General features: G+C 48.5%; 4 non-coding genes across 4 annotated transcripts; all 4 read right to left on the bottom strand.

Moving 5' to 3' along the window:
• Window positions 1-1,726: 1,726 nt before the first annotated feature.
• On the bottom strand, window positions 1,727-1,798 carry TRNAA-AGC (transfer RNA alanine (anticodon AGC)). Its single transcript has one exon. It is a non-coding gene; the product is annotated as a tRNA-Ala (tRNA).
• Window positions 1,799-5,464: 3,666 nt separating this feature from the next.
• Window positions 5,465-5,536, bottom strand: TRNAA-CGC (transfer RNA alanine (anticodon CGC)). Its single transcript has one exon. It is a non-coding gene; the product is annotated as a tRNA-Ala (tRNA).
• Window positions 5,537-9,425: 3,889 nt separating this feature from the next.
• On the bottom strand, window positions 9,426-9,497 carry TRNAA-AGC (transfer RNA alanine (anticodon AGC)). Its single transcript has one exon. It is a non-coding gene; the product is annotated as a tRNA-Ala (tRNA).
• A 6,924-nt stretch (window positions 9,498-16,421) lies between these two features.
• On the bottom strand, window positions 16,422-16,493 carry TRNAA-AGC (transfer RNA alanine (anticodon AGC)). The gene has a single exon. It is a non-coding gene; the product is annotated as a tRNA-Ala (tRNA).
• Between the last annotated feature and the right edge of the window lie 2,233 nt (window positions 16,494-18,726).

Below are 18,726 nucleotides of genomic sequence, written 5' to 3'. Positions count from 1 at the left end.
CTCGCGGCCGCCACCCCATCCTCGGGCCAGCACGCGGGCAGTGCGGGTGAGTCAGCTGAAGGTTGGTGACCACCCCGCGTAGACAGGTAGGAAAAGGTGAGGGAGTTTTCTGGAAGATCCCTGGTCTCTTGGCTTCTCTAGAGGGAGAAGGAGGCTGCTTTTCTGCTCTCTGGATGCTTGGAACCTCGACTGCTTTTTCCTTCGGTGACTGATTTTCTTTCTTTTTTTTTTTTTAACGTTTATTTATTTTTGAGAGAGGGAGAGACAGAACATGAATGGGGGAGGGTCAGAGAGAGAGGGAGACACCGAATCTGAAACAGGCTCCAGGCTCCGAGCTGTCAGCACAGAGCCCGACGCGGGGCTCGAACTCACGGACCACGAGATCATGACCTGAGCCCAAGTTGGATGCTCAACCGACTGAGCCACCCAGGCGCCCCAGGTGACTGATTTTCTAAGACGGGATGGCGTGTCCTCCTGTGGGCTTCTGTTGAGGCGCCTTGACATCAGAATCCGGAACTCTGGAAAGTTCCAGAGACAGAGGGTGGCCCTGGAGACTCAGGAGATTGAGGCCGAAAAAGATGTATGGTGTTGCGGTGGGGAGAAGAGCTCCTAAGTTCTGGGGGAACAAAGAACTGAGCGTCCCCTGACTGGTCCTGGCCCCAGGACCTCGGTGCCTGCCTTTTCAGACGGAAACGCCCCGGGGCGCCCCGATTTCAGCACAGGGGACCACTGTCGTGTCCACACTTATCATCCTTTGCAGCTTAACGGCTTTTCCATCACTAAGCCCCAGAGTGTGAGAGTCTCTGACAGAAGCCGTGGCCACCTGCACATCAACCATCAACCGCTGGCCGTGAACCTAGGAAGGTTTGCGTGCAAGTTTCCAAGCCGTGTAGACTTGGCTTGTATAAGTCATCCGGGTTGGGGAGGAGGTAGGACTGTAAACCCGCAGGACAGCGTGAGTGCTTAACTCTGATCCAGACCCACATGGCTCTTCCCTTGGGCCGCACAGACCCCATGCCGAGTGCTTCCAGGTCCCACAACCAGACCCCGCGCGGTTGGAAGGACTGCTGTTGTTAGACGAGGTTATTTAGGCCCTAAGAAGCCTGGAGGCCAGCCTGGAGGAGGCCGTGGCTAGCCGTGGGGAGGGTCAGAGGCCTGTCCGGCCTCACTCCAGAGAAGCCCCATCACCCCCGACGGCCCCGGGTGGCGGAGCCAGGACAGAAAGCCCCTGGTCAAATAAGGAAGGGAGCCCCCAAACCCTACTTCTAAGAATCCCCACCCCAAGTAGTGGGTTCTCCACCCCCTTGTTAACAACTGTCAGTAACAGAAACCCCGACCCCTTGGGCTCACACGCTCTCACATCTCAAGACTGTACTCACCTCAATAAACGTTCCTGCTCGTACCCCTCATCTACTGTGGTGTCTCCCCTTGAATGCGACATCTTTTCCATGGCTGGGTCAGGGCTCAGGGCCTGGGGTCTCCCAGGCTCACCTGACAACACTACCCTCTGGCTCCTGTAGCGCACTGATGGGGCCCAGGTGCTGGTGATCGCTGAGAGTGCTTGCAGATTGGGTGATAACAGAATCAACAACAAATAACCTCAGTGAATGAGCTCGGCCACCTCCCTGCTTCCCAAAGGGGTTAAGAATGAGCGGCGGCAGCAAGTAGAGTTTCACGGAGATATTTGGCGCAGCGGTAGAGGTTAGAAGTACGGGTGGAACGAAACTGGAGGTGCTGGGGATTGAACCCAGGACCTCGTGCATGCTAAGCACGCGCTCTACCACTGAGCTACACCCCCTCACTCTCACTTAGGCCTTGAAGCCCTTTCATGACCCTACTGTAACTGCAGTTGCCTGAGTCTCAGGGTTCATCATCCAGGCCTTTATGTTTAGTTCCCTCCTTTCTATACTCCATACACCACATCCCCTCTGAGGCTCGGCTGCCCCGGAAAAAAGGCGTTTCAGTTCCTTGTTCACGGTCAGCTCATGAGCAGCCCTTCCCAGAGTCCGCTGCCCACAGGCTCTTCCAGTCCACCACCTGGGTGCCTCCTGGGACACGACGTTCTCTTGTGGGGTTTCCCAGTATTACTTTCGGTGTCCTTTGACTCTTGGATACATCAATGCTTTATATAGTAAAAAAAAAAAAAAAAAAAAAAAATTAAACTCCCTCAAGTGTGTGTCCAAAGACTCTAAAGCTGAATACAAACAGAAACAAATTGAACATAGAATAACCACATAGAGGAAGAACAGATCCAAGCAAATGTTTTACACAGTATTTTGTTTTAATTGTAATGACAGAAAAAGCGAATCTTAACCTTTATGTAGCAGGGTTATCATTATTATTTTTTGTAGTGTGTAAGAGTATAGCAATTGTGATATTTTGTGTGAATTTTATTTATTTTTATGTGTGTGTGTGTGAATTTGTGTGATTGGAAAAGTGAATACATATTTGGTGTTGGAAATCAAGGCTCTCTCGTTAGAGAAGGAAGAAAGGAAGGCATAGTCCTGTTGACTCTGGACAGGAATTAGAGCCATCAGTACGAAACTGTATATAAATCTGTCACTTCCCCCCAGATCTGTCTGCTAACAGGGCCTAGAAGACATGATACTTCTGTAACAAAAAGCAATGCTAGCCCGCTATCTTGCTTTTTAAATACCATTCCCCACTCAAAGGAACCAGATACTTTTAGAAATCACTGACTCTAGGACTGGACCAGGGAAAGTACAAGATGAATCTGAGATATCTTTCTGTGCTATAATGTAGGTGCTTAAAAGTGAAGGGGGCAGTTCAAAAGGATCCAGAGGCCAACTTGAAGGGCCTCTCACTGGTCAAATCAGAGACACTTCCAGCATGAATAATGACAAGTGATTATAATTCTTGGATACTTAAATCAATATGGAAGAAGGGAAAGTTTTCCTTACAGTGGGGTGTGAACTAATAATAGAAGTAATAATAAGGTTAGAAAATCACCACTTTGCCACCATCAGAACAATAATAGAGTCAGGCAAAATTCATAAGTCAGTTAAAAGCATAGGTAAAATTTTTATGATGATCAGAATATTTATATAGTCTCAGAGTATTTCCTTACAGGTTTATTAATTATAAGGGGGGAATGATCATTTTAAGGGGAAGAAGCCTGGTAAACACAACCTTAACAAAGTGATCAAAGCAAACATGACTAATAAGCCTGGTGTGATGCAAGGAGACATCATTCCTGTGACATCCCCCCCAAATATTCACAACCCAAATCTAGTCTAATCACATTAACTGGGGAACATGTTGATCTCATGAAAAACAAGAAGCGTGAGAAACCATTCCAGATTTAAAAAAGACTAAAGGGTAAATTCATACATGATGCTGTAATGGGCCCAAGTTTGGGACAGAAATTTCTATAAAGGAATTTATTAGCAAAATTAAAGCTAATAAGACTGCATATTAGACAATACTATTTAACCAGTGTTAAATTTCCTGACTTCAAAATTTGTGCTGTGGTAAGAAAATGTCCTTGCTCTTAAGAAATACATGCTGAAGTGCATAATAAAAAGATTATGACGGAGGTTTACAATAAAAGGATTGTGGATAAAAAGACACAGTATCCAAAAATGGTTTTGAAATAGTTTAGAAAAGAATAATGTTTTTCTCCCTTTGTCTCTCAATAGGATAGATAGATGATAGATAGATACATGATAGGTAGGTAGATAGAAAGAAAGAAAGATAGATAGATAGATAGATAGATAGATAGATAGGGATTTATTGGTTGTTGAGGGAGAGGCAACACGGTGCTCTGAAATGATCCCAACATTTGGACAGCATGTGCTTCTCAGGTGGTTCCCATCGTATTGAAAAGACTGCTAAGCAGAGACAAAGTTGTGAATTTGTCAACTTAGAATGTTAGAATCTAGCAGGTGTTTTGCTCTGTTTCGCTTTCACACTCCTTGCTTGTGAGTTACTCATCTAAGGACATCTGAAAGGGATGAATTTCTTTCTCCAGAGCTGGGAAGCGAGCCGGGCCTGCCTGGCTGGGAAGAGAGAGTGAGGCTGTGAGACCCAACACTCCTCCCTCTATTATTCAGCGGCAGTGATGGGAGCGGGTAGTTTGGGATTGAAACCATAACAGCCCTTTGGTGGGGCCATCAGTGGACTAGAAACTTTGAGCAGTGCCTGGAAAACGCAGAGTAGAAGTTTGGACAAGAAGCAGAAGAAGAAATGGCTGCTCTTTCGCAGCAGCGAGGATGCCTTAGACACCTGCGAACTATGTCTTCTTGTTTTGGCTAATGATTTCCATTTTGACGCAAACAAAAAGTTTTTTTCTGCCACCTCTTCATAGTAGCACGGTGGGTGTTAACTGACATTTCTGGGTATACTTTTATGTAGAGATTTTACTTTATTATTTTTTATTTTATTTATTTTGAGAGAAAAAGAGCAAGTGGGGGAGGGGCAGAGAGGGAGAGGGAGAAAACCCCAAGCAGGCTCCGCGCTGTCTGATGCGGGGCCTGAACCCATGAACCGTGAGATCATGACCTGAGCCCAAGTCAAAAGTCGAGAGCATTTAACCAACTAGGCCACCCAGCTGTCCGTAAGCAGGGATTTTAAAAGAAGGGACTGATTGGAGGGAAGGAAATCGGACGGTTTGAGCCAGCAGTCGGGCCCATGCAGGCTACTGAGTCATTTAAAGCAGATTTTTTTTTTTTTTTTTTTTTAATGTTTGGCAGGACTCTGGCCTCTTTGTGCTGTCCTGTGGCGGCAGCGGCCACCCACTTAGCACCTGCCTCAAACTTCGGGTGATGGAGACAGAAGAGGAGGAGTCGAGAGAAGACTGTGGTTCCTCCTAAAAACTTCACACAAACAAAGGAACTACTTTGCCTCAGGCCTCTGGTTTCCTCCTTTTTCCGTGTGCCCTTCTCTCAACAGTGGTGGGAATAGGGGCGAACTGACAACTTTGTTACTATGGGGGCAGGCTTCTTGTGTCGAGCGGAGGGGTCGTAGGCGGAACACCGGCGCCCAGCGAGCCCAGGTGTCGTTCCCGCGGAGGGAAGCAAAGTCTTTGCGGGTGTGAGGACAGAAGGGTCTCGAAACGCGGAACCTGCCCTGGATTGTGCGGTAGGCCCAGCCGATCACAGGGGTCCTTACAGGAGGGAGGCGGAGGGGGGAGGCCAGCGGGAGCTGGGGGCAGGGGTGGGGAGATGCGGCCGCAGGGTGAGCAGCGGAGCCGGGCCGCACACCTGTGCGTTCAGCCTGTGCGTGCGCAGTGACGCGTTACACCTGCCGGAGGGAACCGACTGCGCGCCTCTTCTGCCCGCAGCCTCTGGTGGCTTTGAGGCTCGTGGGGTCTAAACAGAGTAAAAATTAACGTCTTGGGTCCCGTGTTGGTTTTCTGGTGAGCGTTCTGCCAGGGAGTAAAGAAGCAGAAGGTAGGACAGTGCAACCTGCACCTCCTAAAGACGGGGTGGGGGGGGGGGGCGGCTGGAGGTGCCGGGGGTCGAACCCGGGGCCTCGTGCATGCGAAGCACGCGCTCTCCCACTGAGCTACACCCCCCCGGCCGCCGAGGTCCCCCGCACCTGTCTCCATGGGGTGGAGGAGCCGCAGGTGTGGGGGGGCGGGGGCGGGGGGGCTGGGAGCGGAGGGACTAGCCTTTTAGCAAACAGAGCTCGAAAGGGGGCACAGAATATTGGAAGCGCTTGTCAGAAAACTGGCCGGCTCTTCCCTGGCTTGAACACGTCTTGCTGTTTGCTGTCCGCTCCACGGGGAAGGGAAGGGCAAGGCAAGATTTTCTTGGGAAAACCCGGGTGGGAATCCATACCACAGGCCTTTCGGAGTTTCAGAGTCGGATTTATCACAGCCTGAAGGCAACTGAGCAGGCCGGAGGGGGCGTCCAGGGTAATAACGCTTCGGTGGCCGCACAGGGATAGGGACCTACTGGGTTTACAGAGCGAGACCCAGATGGAGACGCGCGAAGGGACCCGTCCTTCAGCCCAGAGATTTGTGGTCCTTGATCTTCCAGAGAATGGGGGGTGGGGCGTGGAGAGGAAGGGGTGGGTGTGGTTCGGGGCACGTGGAAGTTAAGGGCTCCGTCTCTAAGGTCGGCCTGGGGGTGCCGCACGGCGAACCCCGCCCAGTGCCCAGACCTGACTGTGGGGGTGGGTGGGCGTGAGCAGAACAAGTATAATAGCAGAAAGAGAGCTGAGTGTCCTGGGAGATGGGGACTCAGGAACTCGTTTACTGATGGTTCTGGGGGCGGGATTCTGAGGGGGAGACTTCTTCCCAGACTGACCCTGAACCCTACAATTCACACTGGTTAGCCCTGCGGCCTTGAAACTTCCATGGGAGACCCAGAAAGACTCATTTCCTGACACCAGGCTCCTAGTTGGTATTCTCTCTTCTTCGTTTTACATCTTTTTAAGTAAGTGTGTCACTGAGCCTCTTGAAATTGAAAGGACATTATTGGTTTGGCAGAATTTCTCTCTTGGCTGGTTCATGGGGCTGCTAGAATAGATAAGAAGGAAACACAAGTGGCAGGTTTCACTGGACTCGAGTGCTTGAGAAGTGCCCCCCACCGAACTCTGCAAGCTCTGGTACGTGGTTGTATGTGCATCTGTATGTGTGTGTGTGTAAGTGTAAGAGGATGGCTGGAATATTATCTAGGCTGTTCGATGCTGTGGAAACACAATTGTGCAAACTCCCAGGATCATCCAGTAATTACCCCTTAAATCGCTCCTGGAGAAACCTACATATCAGCAGGAGTACTACAAGTGATTCACAAAGAGGTTGTTCTTTGTGTTCTTTTTTTCTGTTTGCCCCAAGGTACACTGAACAGCATAATTGTTAATCAATGTTCTTTGACAACATTCAGACTCTCCATCCACCGCATGATTGAAAATATCTATTCCGGGGGAGATAGTAGGATGAGTTTCAAACATGATTCTTCTAGTGAAATAACCGTTTATCTCATAAAGTTAATTGTTAATCAATGTTCTTTGACAACATTCAGACTCTCCATCCACCGCATGATTGAAAATATCTATTCCGGGGGAGATAGTAGGATGAGTTTCAAACATGATTCTTCTAGTGAAATAACCATTTATCTCATAAAGTAGAACTCAGACCCTGAAGACACATGAGGCGTATTGCCAGTGCATCTAGGACAGGTGGAAACATTGTAACTGGTTGGGTGCCATTTTTAAAAAGGTGGCAGGCCAGCAGGAGTCGGTTTTTCATGTGGGGAGCTTTTGTGCTCCAGAATTCCAATCCACACTTAGGATCCGTGTGTGTTTACAATGTCTCACCTTGTTAACATGGACAGGGAAGATTAGTTATACTGCTCTAATAAGTCTCCTATCTTGACTGAATGTGAAGAAACTTTCTACACTAGGTAGTAAATGATTAACTCATCCTTTTTCTCCAATTAAATGTGCCTCTGAAAAAAATAAAGCACTGCCTTTTCAGTTAGAGTGTCTACATGGCCTAAGGGATCATGTCTGCTCCCACATTCCTGTGCAGCCCATGGTCCTACCCAACTGCTGCCTCCTGCACATTCACAGATGGTCCCACACATGACCACATCGCCTTTCCTCTAAGAGTTTCTTAATCTGTAATTTCTCCCTGAGAAAGCTAAACAAAAGATAAGTTTGTTGAGATAGAACACCCAAATAAAACATGGTTGAAGTTCCAGAATTCATCTACAGTGTACTTTAAAATGAGTCAGTCTTATTCTGAGTCAAAGTTAGACACAACTTGCTCTCAAAGAAGTACCTCAGACAGCTCAGGCAGCACGTTATTTGTTTTTATTGTTTTATTTTTATAATGTTTTGTTATTTTTATTTTATTTATTTTTATAATTTAAAATTTTTCCATCCAATATTTTCTAAAGCGTTCTCATACTAAGCTTTTGACCTTTTTACTATATTCTCTTCTCCTTTAAATCACAGAGGTGGGTTTCCATGGAGAAGTCTATGGTTGGAAGGAAGGAAGCATTTTCCCTTTTCCTTTTTTTTTGCCTTCCCCCCACCCCCACATTTGGGCTGAGCCCTAATATAATACAGAAAGGCAGTCGTGATAATTCAAGATATTCTTTCTCATGTTTTGTCTTGTTTCTTTTTGTGACTTCATGAATTCCCATAGTTTCCTGACATGGTGGGTCCAAGTGGCAGAAAGACACTGTAAAATTGTACCTTGAAAACAAGAGGAGGGAAAACATGACAGCAGAATAGAAAGAGAACTATCGTTCGCTTTAAGAAAGTCTGGCTCCTGAGCACTACTTCTGAATCTTTTATGGAGATGTAAATCCCAAAGCCAAGACATCTTAACTTGAGAAAGAATTGTCCTTGGAACTTATTTATCCTTTGAAAATTCCCTAATCACAAAAAATAAAGTAATGAAAAAGAAAAAGAAAAAATTTCCTCATCACTTCACAGGGAAACTTTTGACATTATGTTTGTTCGGGGAACCAGGATTCCCAATACCTGAGCAGTCGGTCAGCCCGCACTTCCATTGTGGTAGCTAAGGGTTAGGGATCTTCAAAATGTATCACAGGGCTTAGTACACGAAAGGGGACTTTGGTATTAGCCAAATTGTTAATTTTGGTATTAATACCAAAGCTCTTAAAGATTTGATGAGGACGAGGCAGCTCTGAGTATGGAAATGATTACAAGATACTATGCTATTTTAAATGTTGCTGAGCACAAAGACAGACACAAAGTTCCCAGTACATGTTGGAAGTTAGCACAGTGTTGATTGCAAAACTTGCGAATGTTTATTAAAAGGAAAAAGAAACTTCACCTCGAATTCAATTATGTATGTTGATTCAGAAAATATTAATATTATATTACCATGGGAGAGAACAAGGTCCATTATCAGGCCGCACAAATGGTTCGACAATAGAAGTACATTTTTGCAATTGTATCTCCTGCATTGGAATAGGAAATTGGGAAAAGATTAGAATACAGGCATGCACTTAAAATGTATACCCTCCTGAGCCACGTCCCAGCACCCAACCCGGCGCTTCCCAAAGGAATCGGTTGGGGGATCCAGGTCGTGGTTGAGCGGGTCTGCGCAGGGGCGGACGTTCCGCGTTTCTCATCAGCTCGCAGGGGCCACCACGGTTGGTGCGAGGACCGCACTGATGGGGGCGCACCTGCCTCGGGCCGGGTCGCTAGGGGTGCAGACGGAACTCGGCTGGCACCCGTGTTGGGGCGCGGGGACCCTGCGCGGACGCCTGCGGGCGGCGCTGCACCCACGCCGAGGGCTGTGGGCGCGGCCACCGCGGCCGGAAGCAGGGGAGCTAGGAAGACGGTGTGAGAGCCCGCGCCCTTCCCCCAGTCGGCCTCTCCGTCCTCGCCTCTCCTTTCCCGCGCGGTTAATACAGCCGCAAAATGGAGGCGGGGCCCCCGCGCCCACCGTATCGGTGAGGAGGGACCCGGAGCAAAAGTGGAGGTGCCGGGGATTGAACCCGGGGCCTCGTGCATGCTAAGCACGCGCTCTACCACTGAGCTACACCCCCGCGGGAAAAGCGTTCTCCCGGGAGGCTATTCAAGGGCAGCGCAGGCGCCGGCGACCGGTTCCCGGAGGCTGCCTGGGCCGGGTCCGCGGCGCCTGATGCGGCGGCCCCGCAACCTCGCAGCCGGGACAGAGGCTCGCTCCGCGGAGAGACGAGCGAAGCGCGCTGCGGGCCAGAGCCCGTGGGAGCCCCGGATCCGCCCCGCGAGGCCGTGGCGAACGCGTTCTCTCGGGCCTCCGCGCTCTCGTTTTCCCGCTCTCCCGGCTGCCAGAAGTCGTGCGCAGGGAGGCGACCGAAGAGGACAGGTGCAAAAGGCGGGGGGCGCGCAGACGCCGCTCCGGGGTCGGTCCTCCCGGGAGACCGCGCGGGCGGTGCACCTGTCGCCCTCCCCCGCCTCACCACCACCCCCCGCCCGGGCGGCAGGCGCCGCGCCCCTCCCTCCAGCCCCAGGAGCGCACCTGCGAGGCTGACGGTGCGGACGTGGCTCTTTGGGTAGAGACAGTGTGGTTCCCCAGCCTCTCCAATTAGAGGCTAGAAGGACGCTGGCAACAGTGAAAAAGCCACCGAAGTCTCGGCTCAAGACGTTAGAAGACGAACAGCGTGATAAACCAGAAGACTCGGAATAAACTAAAAGAAGGGAGCGCTGATAAAGACGAATGCAGAAAATAACGAGTTTTAAAAAGTGGAACTAATAAAGAACCTAGATATTTGAAAAGGCAACAGAAGAGTCAAACTTCCAGCTAACCTAATTAAGAAAAGAGAAAATCAGGACCGCAGCCAAGTCCCCATCAAAACAAGAGGGCTTTCAAAGTCGTGAGAAGCATCGTAGCACAGTTCAGCAAATGATTTAAAAACTTAGATGAAGTGGATTTTGTAAATATCATATCCAAGTTAATCCTTGTACAGACGGGAGGCCAGCAGGCTATTGCTCTAGAAAAACAGAGAAAGTAGTTGAACAGGCACACCCCCCAAAAGGGCACCAGGCAAAAATACTGTCACAAGCAAATTCTACCAAACTTAAATATCAGAAAGTCATGATGTTAGTTAGATTATTCAAAGCATAGAAAAAGAAGAAAAACTTCCTATTCAGTGCATAAAGTGAGTTAATATTAACCACTTTTTTCAGTTTGCACCAAAAATTAAAACTATAAGCCTATTTCGCATAATACAGGATGTCCAACTGGGGGCTATTCCAGAAATGCACAGAGCACTCATTATTAAGAAAGATATCGGCAAAGATTCCCTTCTCCACACAAGTCTATGCCGGGCCCCCTGCTCTCCTTTTCAACTAGGCTTTGGCTTTGGGTCTTTGATTTTCATCTCTGTGTTGTCCAGTTTCTGTAAGAGTCCTTAGTTGGGTTAGCTAGGTGTCCCCCATCCTCCGTATCTGATCACCTTCCATGTCTAATTGGGCCCCTTATCCTCCGCCATCCCCCAGGTGACTAGGGTCACTGTGGCCCACTTCTAGCAAGAATCCTGTTAGGGCCATTCAGCCACAATCCCTCCTTACCTCTGATGTTTCCTCTTGGGAACTTCCTAACCACTGATGAACCCCCACCCCACTCTTGGCTATAAATTCCCACTTGCCAAACACTGTATTTGGAATTGATAGTTCTATACTGAGGCCTCTTTCCCCCTATTACAATATTCCTGAATAAAGTCTGTTTTTCCTGCTATTATAGCTACTAATCAGCTCTGGCTTATCTTTAACAACATTAATACAGACCATCATGTTGATAGAGAAAAGGAGGGAAAAAACATACATGATTATCTCTATAGGTTCAGAAAAAGCATTTGACAAAAGACAACGTATGTTTAATATTTTACTGGAGGACTTAGTGTCCTCCAAAAGTTCGTGTCCATTTGGAACCTGAAAATGTGACCTTATTTAGAAATAGCGTCTTTGTAGATGCATTTAGTTAGGAGGAGATCATATTGAAATATGATGAGCCCTAAATCCGCTGACTCATGTCCTTCTAGGAAGAGGAAAACATGTCAGAGACAGAGACACACAGAGAAAAGGAGGCCGTGCCACGATGCAGGCAGAGATTGGAAGTGGAGGGGTACCGGGAGCTGCCGGAAAGGAAGATGAGGCAAAGAAGGAGACTCAGAGGGAGCATAACCCAGCTGACACCTGATTTTGTACTTCCAGCCCAGATAACTGTGAGAGAATAAATTCCTGTTGTTTTAAGCTACCAAGTTTGTGGTAATTTGTTACAGCAGCCCTAATAAACTAATACAAGTAGGGTGCCTGGGTGGCTCAGTTGGTTAAGTGTCTGACTTTGGCTCAGGTCATGATCTCACAGCACTTGGGTTCAAGTCCCGTGTCAGGCTCTGTACTGACAGCTCAGAGCCTGGAGCCTGCTTTGGATTCTGTGTCTCTGTCTCCCTATCAGCCCCTCCCCAACTCATGCTCTGGCTCTCTCTCTCTCTCTCTCAAAAATAAATAAACTTTAAGAAAAAAACTAATACAAATATACTAAAAGCACTCAGTAAAATAAGAATTGACAGACACTTCTCAGCATAATATTTCTTGTCCTACTTTTTGGTGTCACAATCCTCCTGTATTCTAAAGAGCCCCTCCCATTCTACTTTACTTTGATTCTCTTGGCTGTAGGGGACTCTGGAGTTATGAGAAATGAAGTCGTGATATGGAACAAGTAAGACTTTGATAATACGGAGGACAGAAATCCGGGGCCTGTTTCTCTGGGCGTTTACTGAAAATCAGGAATGAGAGTAGAGGGTTAAATAGTTTGATTGAGAAAGAGCAAATCGTTGATTCTATATAGTTTACTTGGTTCTGTGCAGCTGTTTTAACCAAAAAGTCAAAAAAAAATCATAGATGACAAGAGTTCTGTTGCCTTTCAATTTTCCTGTAAACCACTACGAGCAGATTCTGATTTAAATCCCAGCTGGTCCTCTAGGCTTGTGGCCTGAGGCATGGTTCAAAGGAGGCGAGGAACCGCCTTGCTGCACAAGGTTCAGTTGGTGGGGCAGAAGACTCTTGGTCTCGGGGTGGTGAGCTTGAGTCCCACGATAGGGGAAAGCTAATTGTTGGTCTCCCGCTGGTGCATTTGCTGGTCTCCTCAGTTGTCCTCTGGGCTGCAGCCCCCGGGCTCCATGGCAAGGACAGTATACTTGGTGGCTGTCCCAGGGGAAAGCTTAGAACTACACACAGTTCAGAGGAGAGGGGGAAGGACGCACTGAGAGAAAAACCTTCCTCTGATTCACCAGTGTCTGTAAGCCACGAAAACGTGGATTGTATGAGCAAGAGTATACAAAAGTGGAAGTTCTGACATAGAATCCTATTAGGACCCATGCCAAGGGGGCTGTCGACGGTGCTGACGGCCAAAGCTTTTCAGAGGCGAAAGGTCTAGTGAGGTCAGGCATGAGTGTATTTACAAGCTGGTGAAGGAGACTGAGGTGACCAGAATTATCTAATAGGAGTCTACTAAGGAGCCTCATTGATCTCTTTGTCAGACAGAGAAAGGGGGGTATGTCCTGACTGCCGTGTGCTGATAGCTCCCCTGCACAACTGTGATTCATATCCTTAAAGATTCAAGGTGTACTTTGTGCTGGATGTGCTGTAACTTTTTCAAACTGGGTAAAAGAAGCTACCTACCCCTTTGCCCAACATCCACTCAGATGGCTGGACTAATGTTCTAACCTGCTAAAGGTTTAAGAGTTCACATCTATCCTGACAGTACATGTGACTTCAGACTGTGATTTTGAAATGCTATGATATGGAAACATATTTTTTTTTAAGTTGATGTATGGTTTGCACACACTGTTATGTTAGTTTCAGGTGCACAACAAATAATTCGACAACTCTGTACATTATGCTATGCTCACCACTATAGAAACACAGAGATTTTTAACTGTCTTGGGAAACTTAATTAAAAATTGGAAAATGTTAATGATTTATTAGAGGAAAATGCACATCTGAAAAAAAGCTCAATTATGAGTGTTGAAGCATATTGGGGAGTTAGACTTTTGAAGCTAGAGGAAATGCCCTAGAAAACTACTATCCAGGGGCCCCTGGGTGGCTCAGTCGGGTAAGCTTCCAACTTCGGCTCAGGTCATGATCTCACGGTTTGTGAGTTCAAGTCCCGCGTCAGGCTCTGTGCTGACAGCTCAGAGCTCAGAGCCTGGAGCCTGTTTCAGATTCTGTGTCTCCCTCTCTCTCTGACCCTCCCCGTTCATGCTCTCTTTCTCTCTGTCTCAAAAATAAATAAACGTTAAAAAAAAGAAAAGAAAACTACTATCCACATTGTAAAAACGGTTTCTTGATGTGATTTTGAGAATCCAGAAGGACATAATCAAAAACCACAATCTACCATTAAAGAAAGCTTATTGCCGTCTGAGAACTCTCATGCACAGCAAAGGACTCTGATGTTCCCAAGATGGCCATTTGGTGGTGCCCACGCCATTCTCCAGAACATGGATGTGCTCAATACCTGAAAGTGCTCACAAGGTCAAGGACAGATTCCTCCAAGCTCTTCACTTTATTTTTAGAAAAGTACACCCAAGAAGCTCCTTGGGTGGCCGAATCTTTTCTATGTCTATTTATCATAAGCTCCTTCCCCAAACAACAACAATGCTAAAGCTCTGATGAATCTTAAGATTCTCCCATTAAAACGTACATTTCATTGTCCTCATTCTCCAACCTAAGAAAGCAGTACAAATGAAATTCATGTTTTTTTTAAAATCAACATTTTCAGAAGAGCTTTCTTTACCCTAAAATTCTACCTATTAAAGGATAAACTGAGGCATATGAAAATTTTTTAGTTTATTTGAGCAAAAATCAACTCGGATCTGCTAGGGGCAAGCTTGTGGTGGTTAGAGATGCCCCTCTGACAGCAGGTATAAACACAGAGCAGAAGACAAGAAAGGAAGTCATTCGACTGGCTAGAGCTTAAAGCCTCGTTGGCTGTTTGTGATTTGTTGTCCTTATTGTTTCTATTTCTGAACCTTCGAGAATATACAGGCTTAGTTTTAATCTGCTTAAGCAGGCATTAGAGCCCCCTCGTCTACTGGCCTCTCTGTTTAATTGATTTAACAGTCCTAAGGTAATACAACAAAATCCTCACAAACCTATACTGTGTAACATCGCTGGAGAACTCTATAAAGTTTAGATTATTTCTTCCCTGACAAATTCTATCCTATTACCAATGGAGTTCAGGACATGCTACTCCAACATATGGCACTTCGGCATATTACATATTTTAAGCTGAAGGGATCTGAGAAAGCAGCAAAAGGTCACTCTGGCCTCCCTCTATTGCCCTTCTTCCCTGAAACAGGTCATAAAAGGTGACCTGTGAGAGATGCCCGCCCTGTGACTGAAAGAAGCATCCTTATTTCCAAAGACAAAGGGACGCCCCTGAAAAACAACCTTGCTAAGTTTCCCCCAATTTGCCAGATTACCTCAGCCTCCTTAACCTATCACATCCCTCCACGGGTGACCACTGTGCACCCAACCCAACCCAAACATACTCACATCTGTTTCCTTGGGTCATCCTTTCCCTAGGAAGGCTCTCGTGTCACGGTGTCATGTAAAACTTATGTTAAGTAAATTTGTATGTTTTTCTCCTGTTAATCTGCCTTTGTCTTTTTAATGTTCAGACCCAGCCAGGGACCCTGAGAGGGTTGAGGAAATCTTTTGCGACCCCTACATAACCTTCTAATTTTGCAGGTATTATCACAATCTAATGTTAAGCACATGGTTCTGTGGTTCAGGTACAAGTTGTATTTTCAAAAGAGACACTACAGGACACACACATACATGAGTCAGGAAACTGGTTAATTTGGAAAAGATAGCCTGTAACGTTAACCTTAGACCTACATTGGAAAAGTCTGATTAAACACAAATATCCCCTTAAACTCTGGGGCATCCACTCGGTTTCATGTTTAACAATGGGCAAGAGATGATTATGTCCTGGGGCCCCTCCTGGCCATGTCTCTTCCTGTGGGTATTGGGTCCACACTCTATGTATGGGGCTCCCAGAATTCTCTATCAAAACAGCCCAGACCCTCCCCTCTTCCAGGGCCTGAACAGACGTCACCCACCCACCCCCCTTTCGGAGGCCATCCTTCTGAGGGCAGACCATGCCATTAGCATGCATGCTTCTAGGCCTAGGAGGTGGCCCTGGACTGGCTCTTTGCCAAGTGGAGTGTTTGAAGCTTGGAAGTGTGTGCTGAGGTGTTCACACGTTGAATGTACAAAGCCCTTCAAAATGTGGGATGGAACCGGGGGTGCTAAGAAAGGGGATGGGGCTGTCTCTTTATTTTCTGATTCCCCTCTTAACTCATCTATCAGTATTAGCCAAGCAGGTGCTTCTTCAAGTCAGTCAGATAAGAAGGATAGAGTTTATTTAACACAAAGAATTTCTGTCTAGATGATAAGTTTACGTGATACTTGAGAAGTTTCTTCAAAGTCAGGAACGACTTTAAAGGTGTAACAGCAGAGAGAGGGGATGGGAGGAGAGGGCGGAAGGAGGAAGGAGGACTGTGACTGGGGGCGGGGGTGCTGGGAATGCCCAATTTCGTCCGCCCCCTCCCCCCCCGCCGCCCCAGCAGCTCGGAGAAGGAGGGCATCGAAGGACAGGGTCCAGTGCGCTGCGCCTCCGTGCGTCTTGCTCTCCGACGGTACCGCGAGGTGAAGCCGCTGCAGGTGCGCCTGGTCGTCGCTGCTGCGGTAGTTCTCGGGTGGAGAACCCGCCAGCAGGTGGCTGCGGACTCGGCTACGCCCAGTCCCGGAGCAGAGATGCGCGCGCACCGCAAGCAGAGTGGGGTCGGGTGGTTCTCGTTGTTTTTCATGTGAGTTCGGAGGACTGCAAGAAAACAAAGAGACGAGAGAGGCGCAGACACGTTTTAATAAATGGCGAGGCGGCCGGAGAGCTGTTGGAGCAAAACCTGCGTCTTTAAAAGTGGAGGTGCCGGGGATTGAACCCGGGGCCTCGTGCATGCTAAGCACGCGCTCTACCACTGAGCTACACCCCCTCGCACACAGAGAGGCCCGGAAATATGCCTATGAATGTTCGCTGCGGGTTTCCGTGGCGGCTCACAACCCTTCGCGGTTCCGAGGCGGGTGCGCGGGCCCAGTACCAGACTGCCCCGAGGACGCGCTGGGAGAAGAAGAACCCGGGCCGCACGGCGGTCCCGTGTGGGACCTCACTGCGCGCCCAGGCGGAGGTCTGGGAGGAGCTGTGTGTCCGGAGAGGCGGCCGAGGGCCGAGGGGGAGGAGCAATGAGGGGACCAGGACCCCCAGGACCCGAGGGGCCCGGAGATGCGCGGGGGACGCCGGCAGAGCGGGCGGAGCGCAGCGCCGGGTCGGGCCCGAGCCGCACCGACTGCGAGGAGCGCGGGGCCGGCGCGTCCAGGGGGCTCGGTCTGCAAACCCGGCTCCCTGAATCGACCCTTGGACCGGCCGTGTGCACGCTCCCGCCGTGTGGGTCCTGGTGCGCCGCCCCGCGGGTGGATTCTTTCCCGCTGGGGACACTCGAGGCACTGCCGACTCGGGGGGGTCTTGACCTTCCCGGTCACGAGCTGCACGAAGGGTTTGGACGGGGGCCCCTATCGCGAAGAGCGCTGCCACTCTTGGTAAGAAAGACGTCTCTGCACAGCCGGGCGAACGTGTTCGCCGAGCGTGCCTGTCCCTACGTTTGGTGAATTTGCTTCCCCTCCAAATCCCCTAAATCTGCGCTTCCGGAGAACGGCTCCTCCCCCGCCCCCCCCCCCCCCCCCCGCACTTGCTTGCTCGGTCACCACACGTGGGCGTCTTTCCCGAGCGAGGCAGGGAAGCCAACCGTGTGTCTGCGCTGCCGCGATGTGGGTCCTGGGGTGGGGGTGCACCTGCCTCGGCCCGGGCCGCTGGGGCAGCGGGGAATACCGACCCCGGGAGCTCGCGTGGCTTCAGCGTGTTGAGCTGGGGACCTGGGGCAGAGGATGAGGAGAGACAAATGTAGATAAATGCGTATGCTTTACAGGGCTCTCAGGAAACAAAACAAAACAAAACAAAACAAAACACGAAGTTTCTGAATGTAAGCATCTAAGCATATTTTATTGCAGGAGCCGAGATTCAGGTTCTATCCGTGGACATGCAAATTATCTTTCTCCTCCAAGCGTAAAGGTATCGAAATCGGGCTTGGCCCTGGAGACTCTACATTTATGGCTGGCCCGGGGTACTCGCACCTGCCGGCTAACAACAAATCCGAACAGCAGAACTGGGGGGACGAGGGAGAGCCACGGTTGCCGTTCAACCCTGCTCTGTCCTGCTGTACAGAAGGAGGTTGTCTGGTGGTTGTTCGTAGGAGCAGTGTTCAAGGCCTAAACCAGCAGAGGCGAGGGATGGGAAGGATGGGACCTTTTGACAAGGAGAGTGAATGGACAGGAATTAGAGTCTTGGTGGGCTTGAGAAGATAGCGTGCACTTAGAAACACACACACATAGCTTGACTGATGTGGGCGTCTTTGTCTTCCTCCAAGCTAGTTAGCTGGGAGCAATAGGATTTCTGCTGTTAAAGGTAGAGGAAGCTTTTATAGCATAAAGCTTATGCTATATGTTTTTAGTTGTCGTAAGTGGGACGGGATTCAGAAGATGGAGTTTGATTTTGGACAATTTTTAGACACATATGGGACAGCCTTGGGTAAATGTCTGATGAAAACTACAATCCGTGTATCTGGAAGTCTGCAGACGGCGCAAATCTAGAGAGTTTGATTTTTGCGTCTGCAGAAGACTGGCCCGTGAGAAATAGACATGATTTGTGATTTGTCCCTCTTCCAGGGCCGAATCTCAACCAGTCCTACAGGTTCTTTCTCCATACCCTCTCCTGATAAGCAGGCAGACTTGAAAGCCATGTGTGGAAGATGGTAAACCCACACACTAAAAGGATCTGGGTCCCTGACTGCAGGGACACCCTGTGCTGGTCAGGAACCCCCTGTCTCTGCTGTGTGTGAGCAGCAAACACATTTCCTTTCTGCCTAAGTCATTACATATTTGGGATGTTGTTTGGTCTTACAGCAGTTGGCATTCTCTTAACTAATTCGCCTTTAATCTGTAAATTCATGGTCCCCGTTTCTAGGAACATATTTTTAAAATATTTCTTTGATAATTTTCTCCCTTTTGTTCTTCCTTCTTCTTTTCTTCTTTTTTTCTCATTCCCTTTCTTCTCTTGTTTAGAATTCCTATTAGTTGGCTGTTGAACTACCTGGAATCATCTCTGAATTTATTCAC

The sequence above is a fragment of the Panthera onca genome, chromosome B2, assembly GCF_046562875.1.
Source record: "Panthera onca isolate mPanOnc1 chromosome B2, mPanOnc1 haplotype 2, whole genome shotgun sequence".
NCBI lineage: Eukaryota > Metazoa > Chordata > Mammalia > Carnivora > Felidae > Panthera > Panthera onca.
Note: the sequence above shows the minus strand (reverse complement) of the source record. Positions and strands in the feature narration are given on the sequence as shown.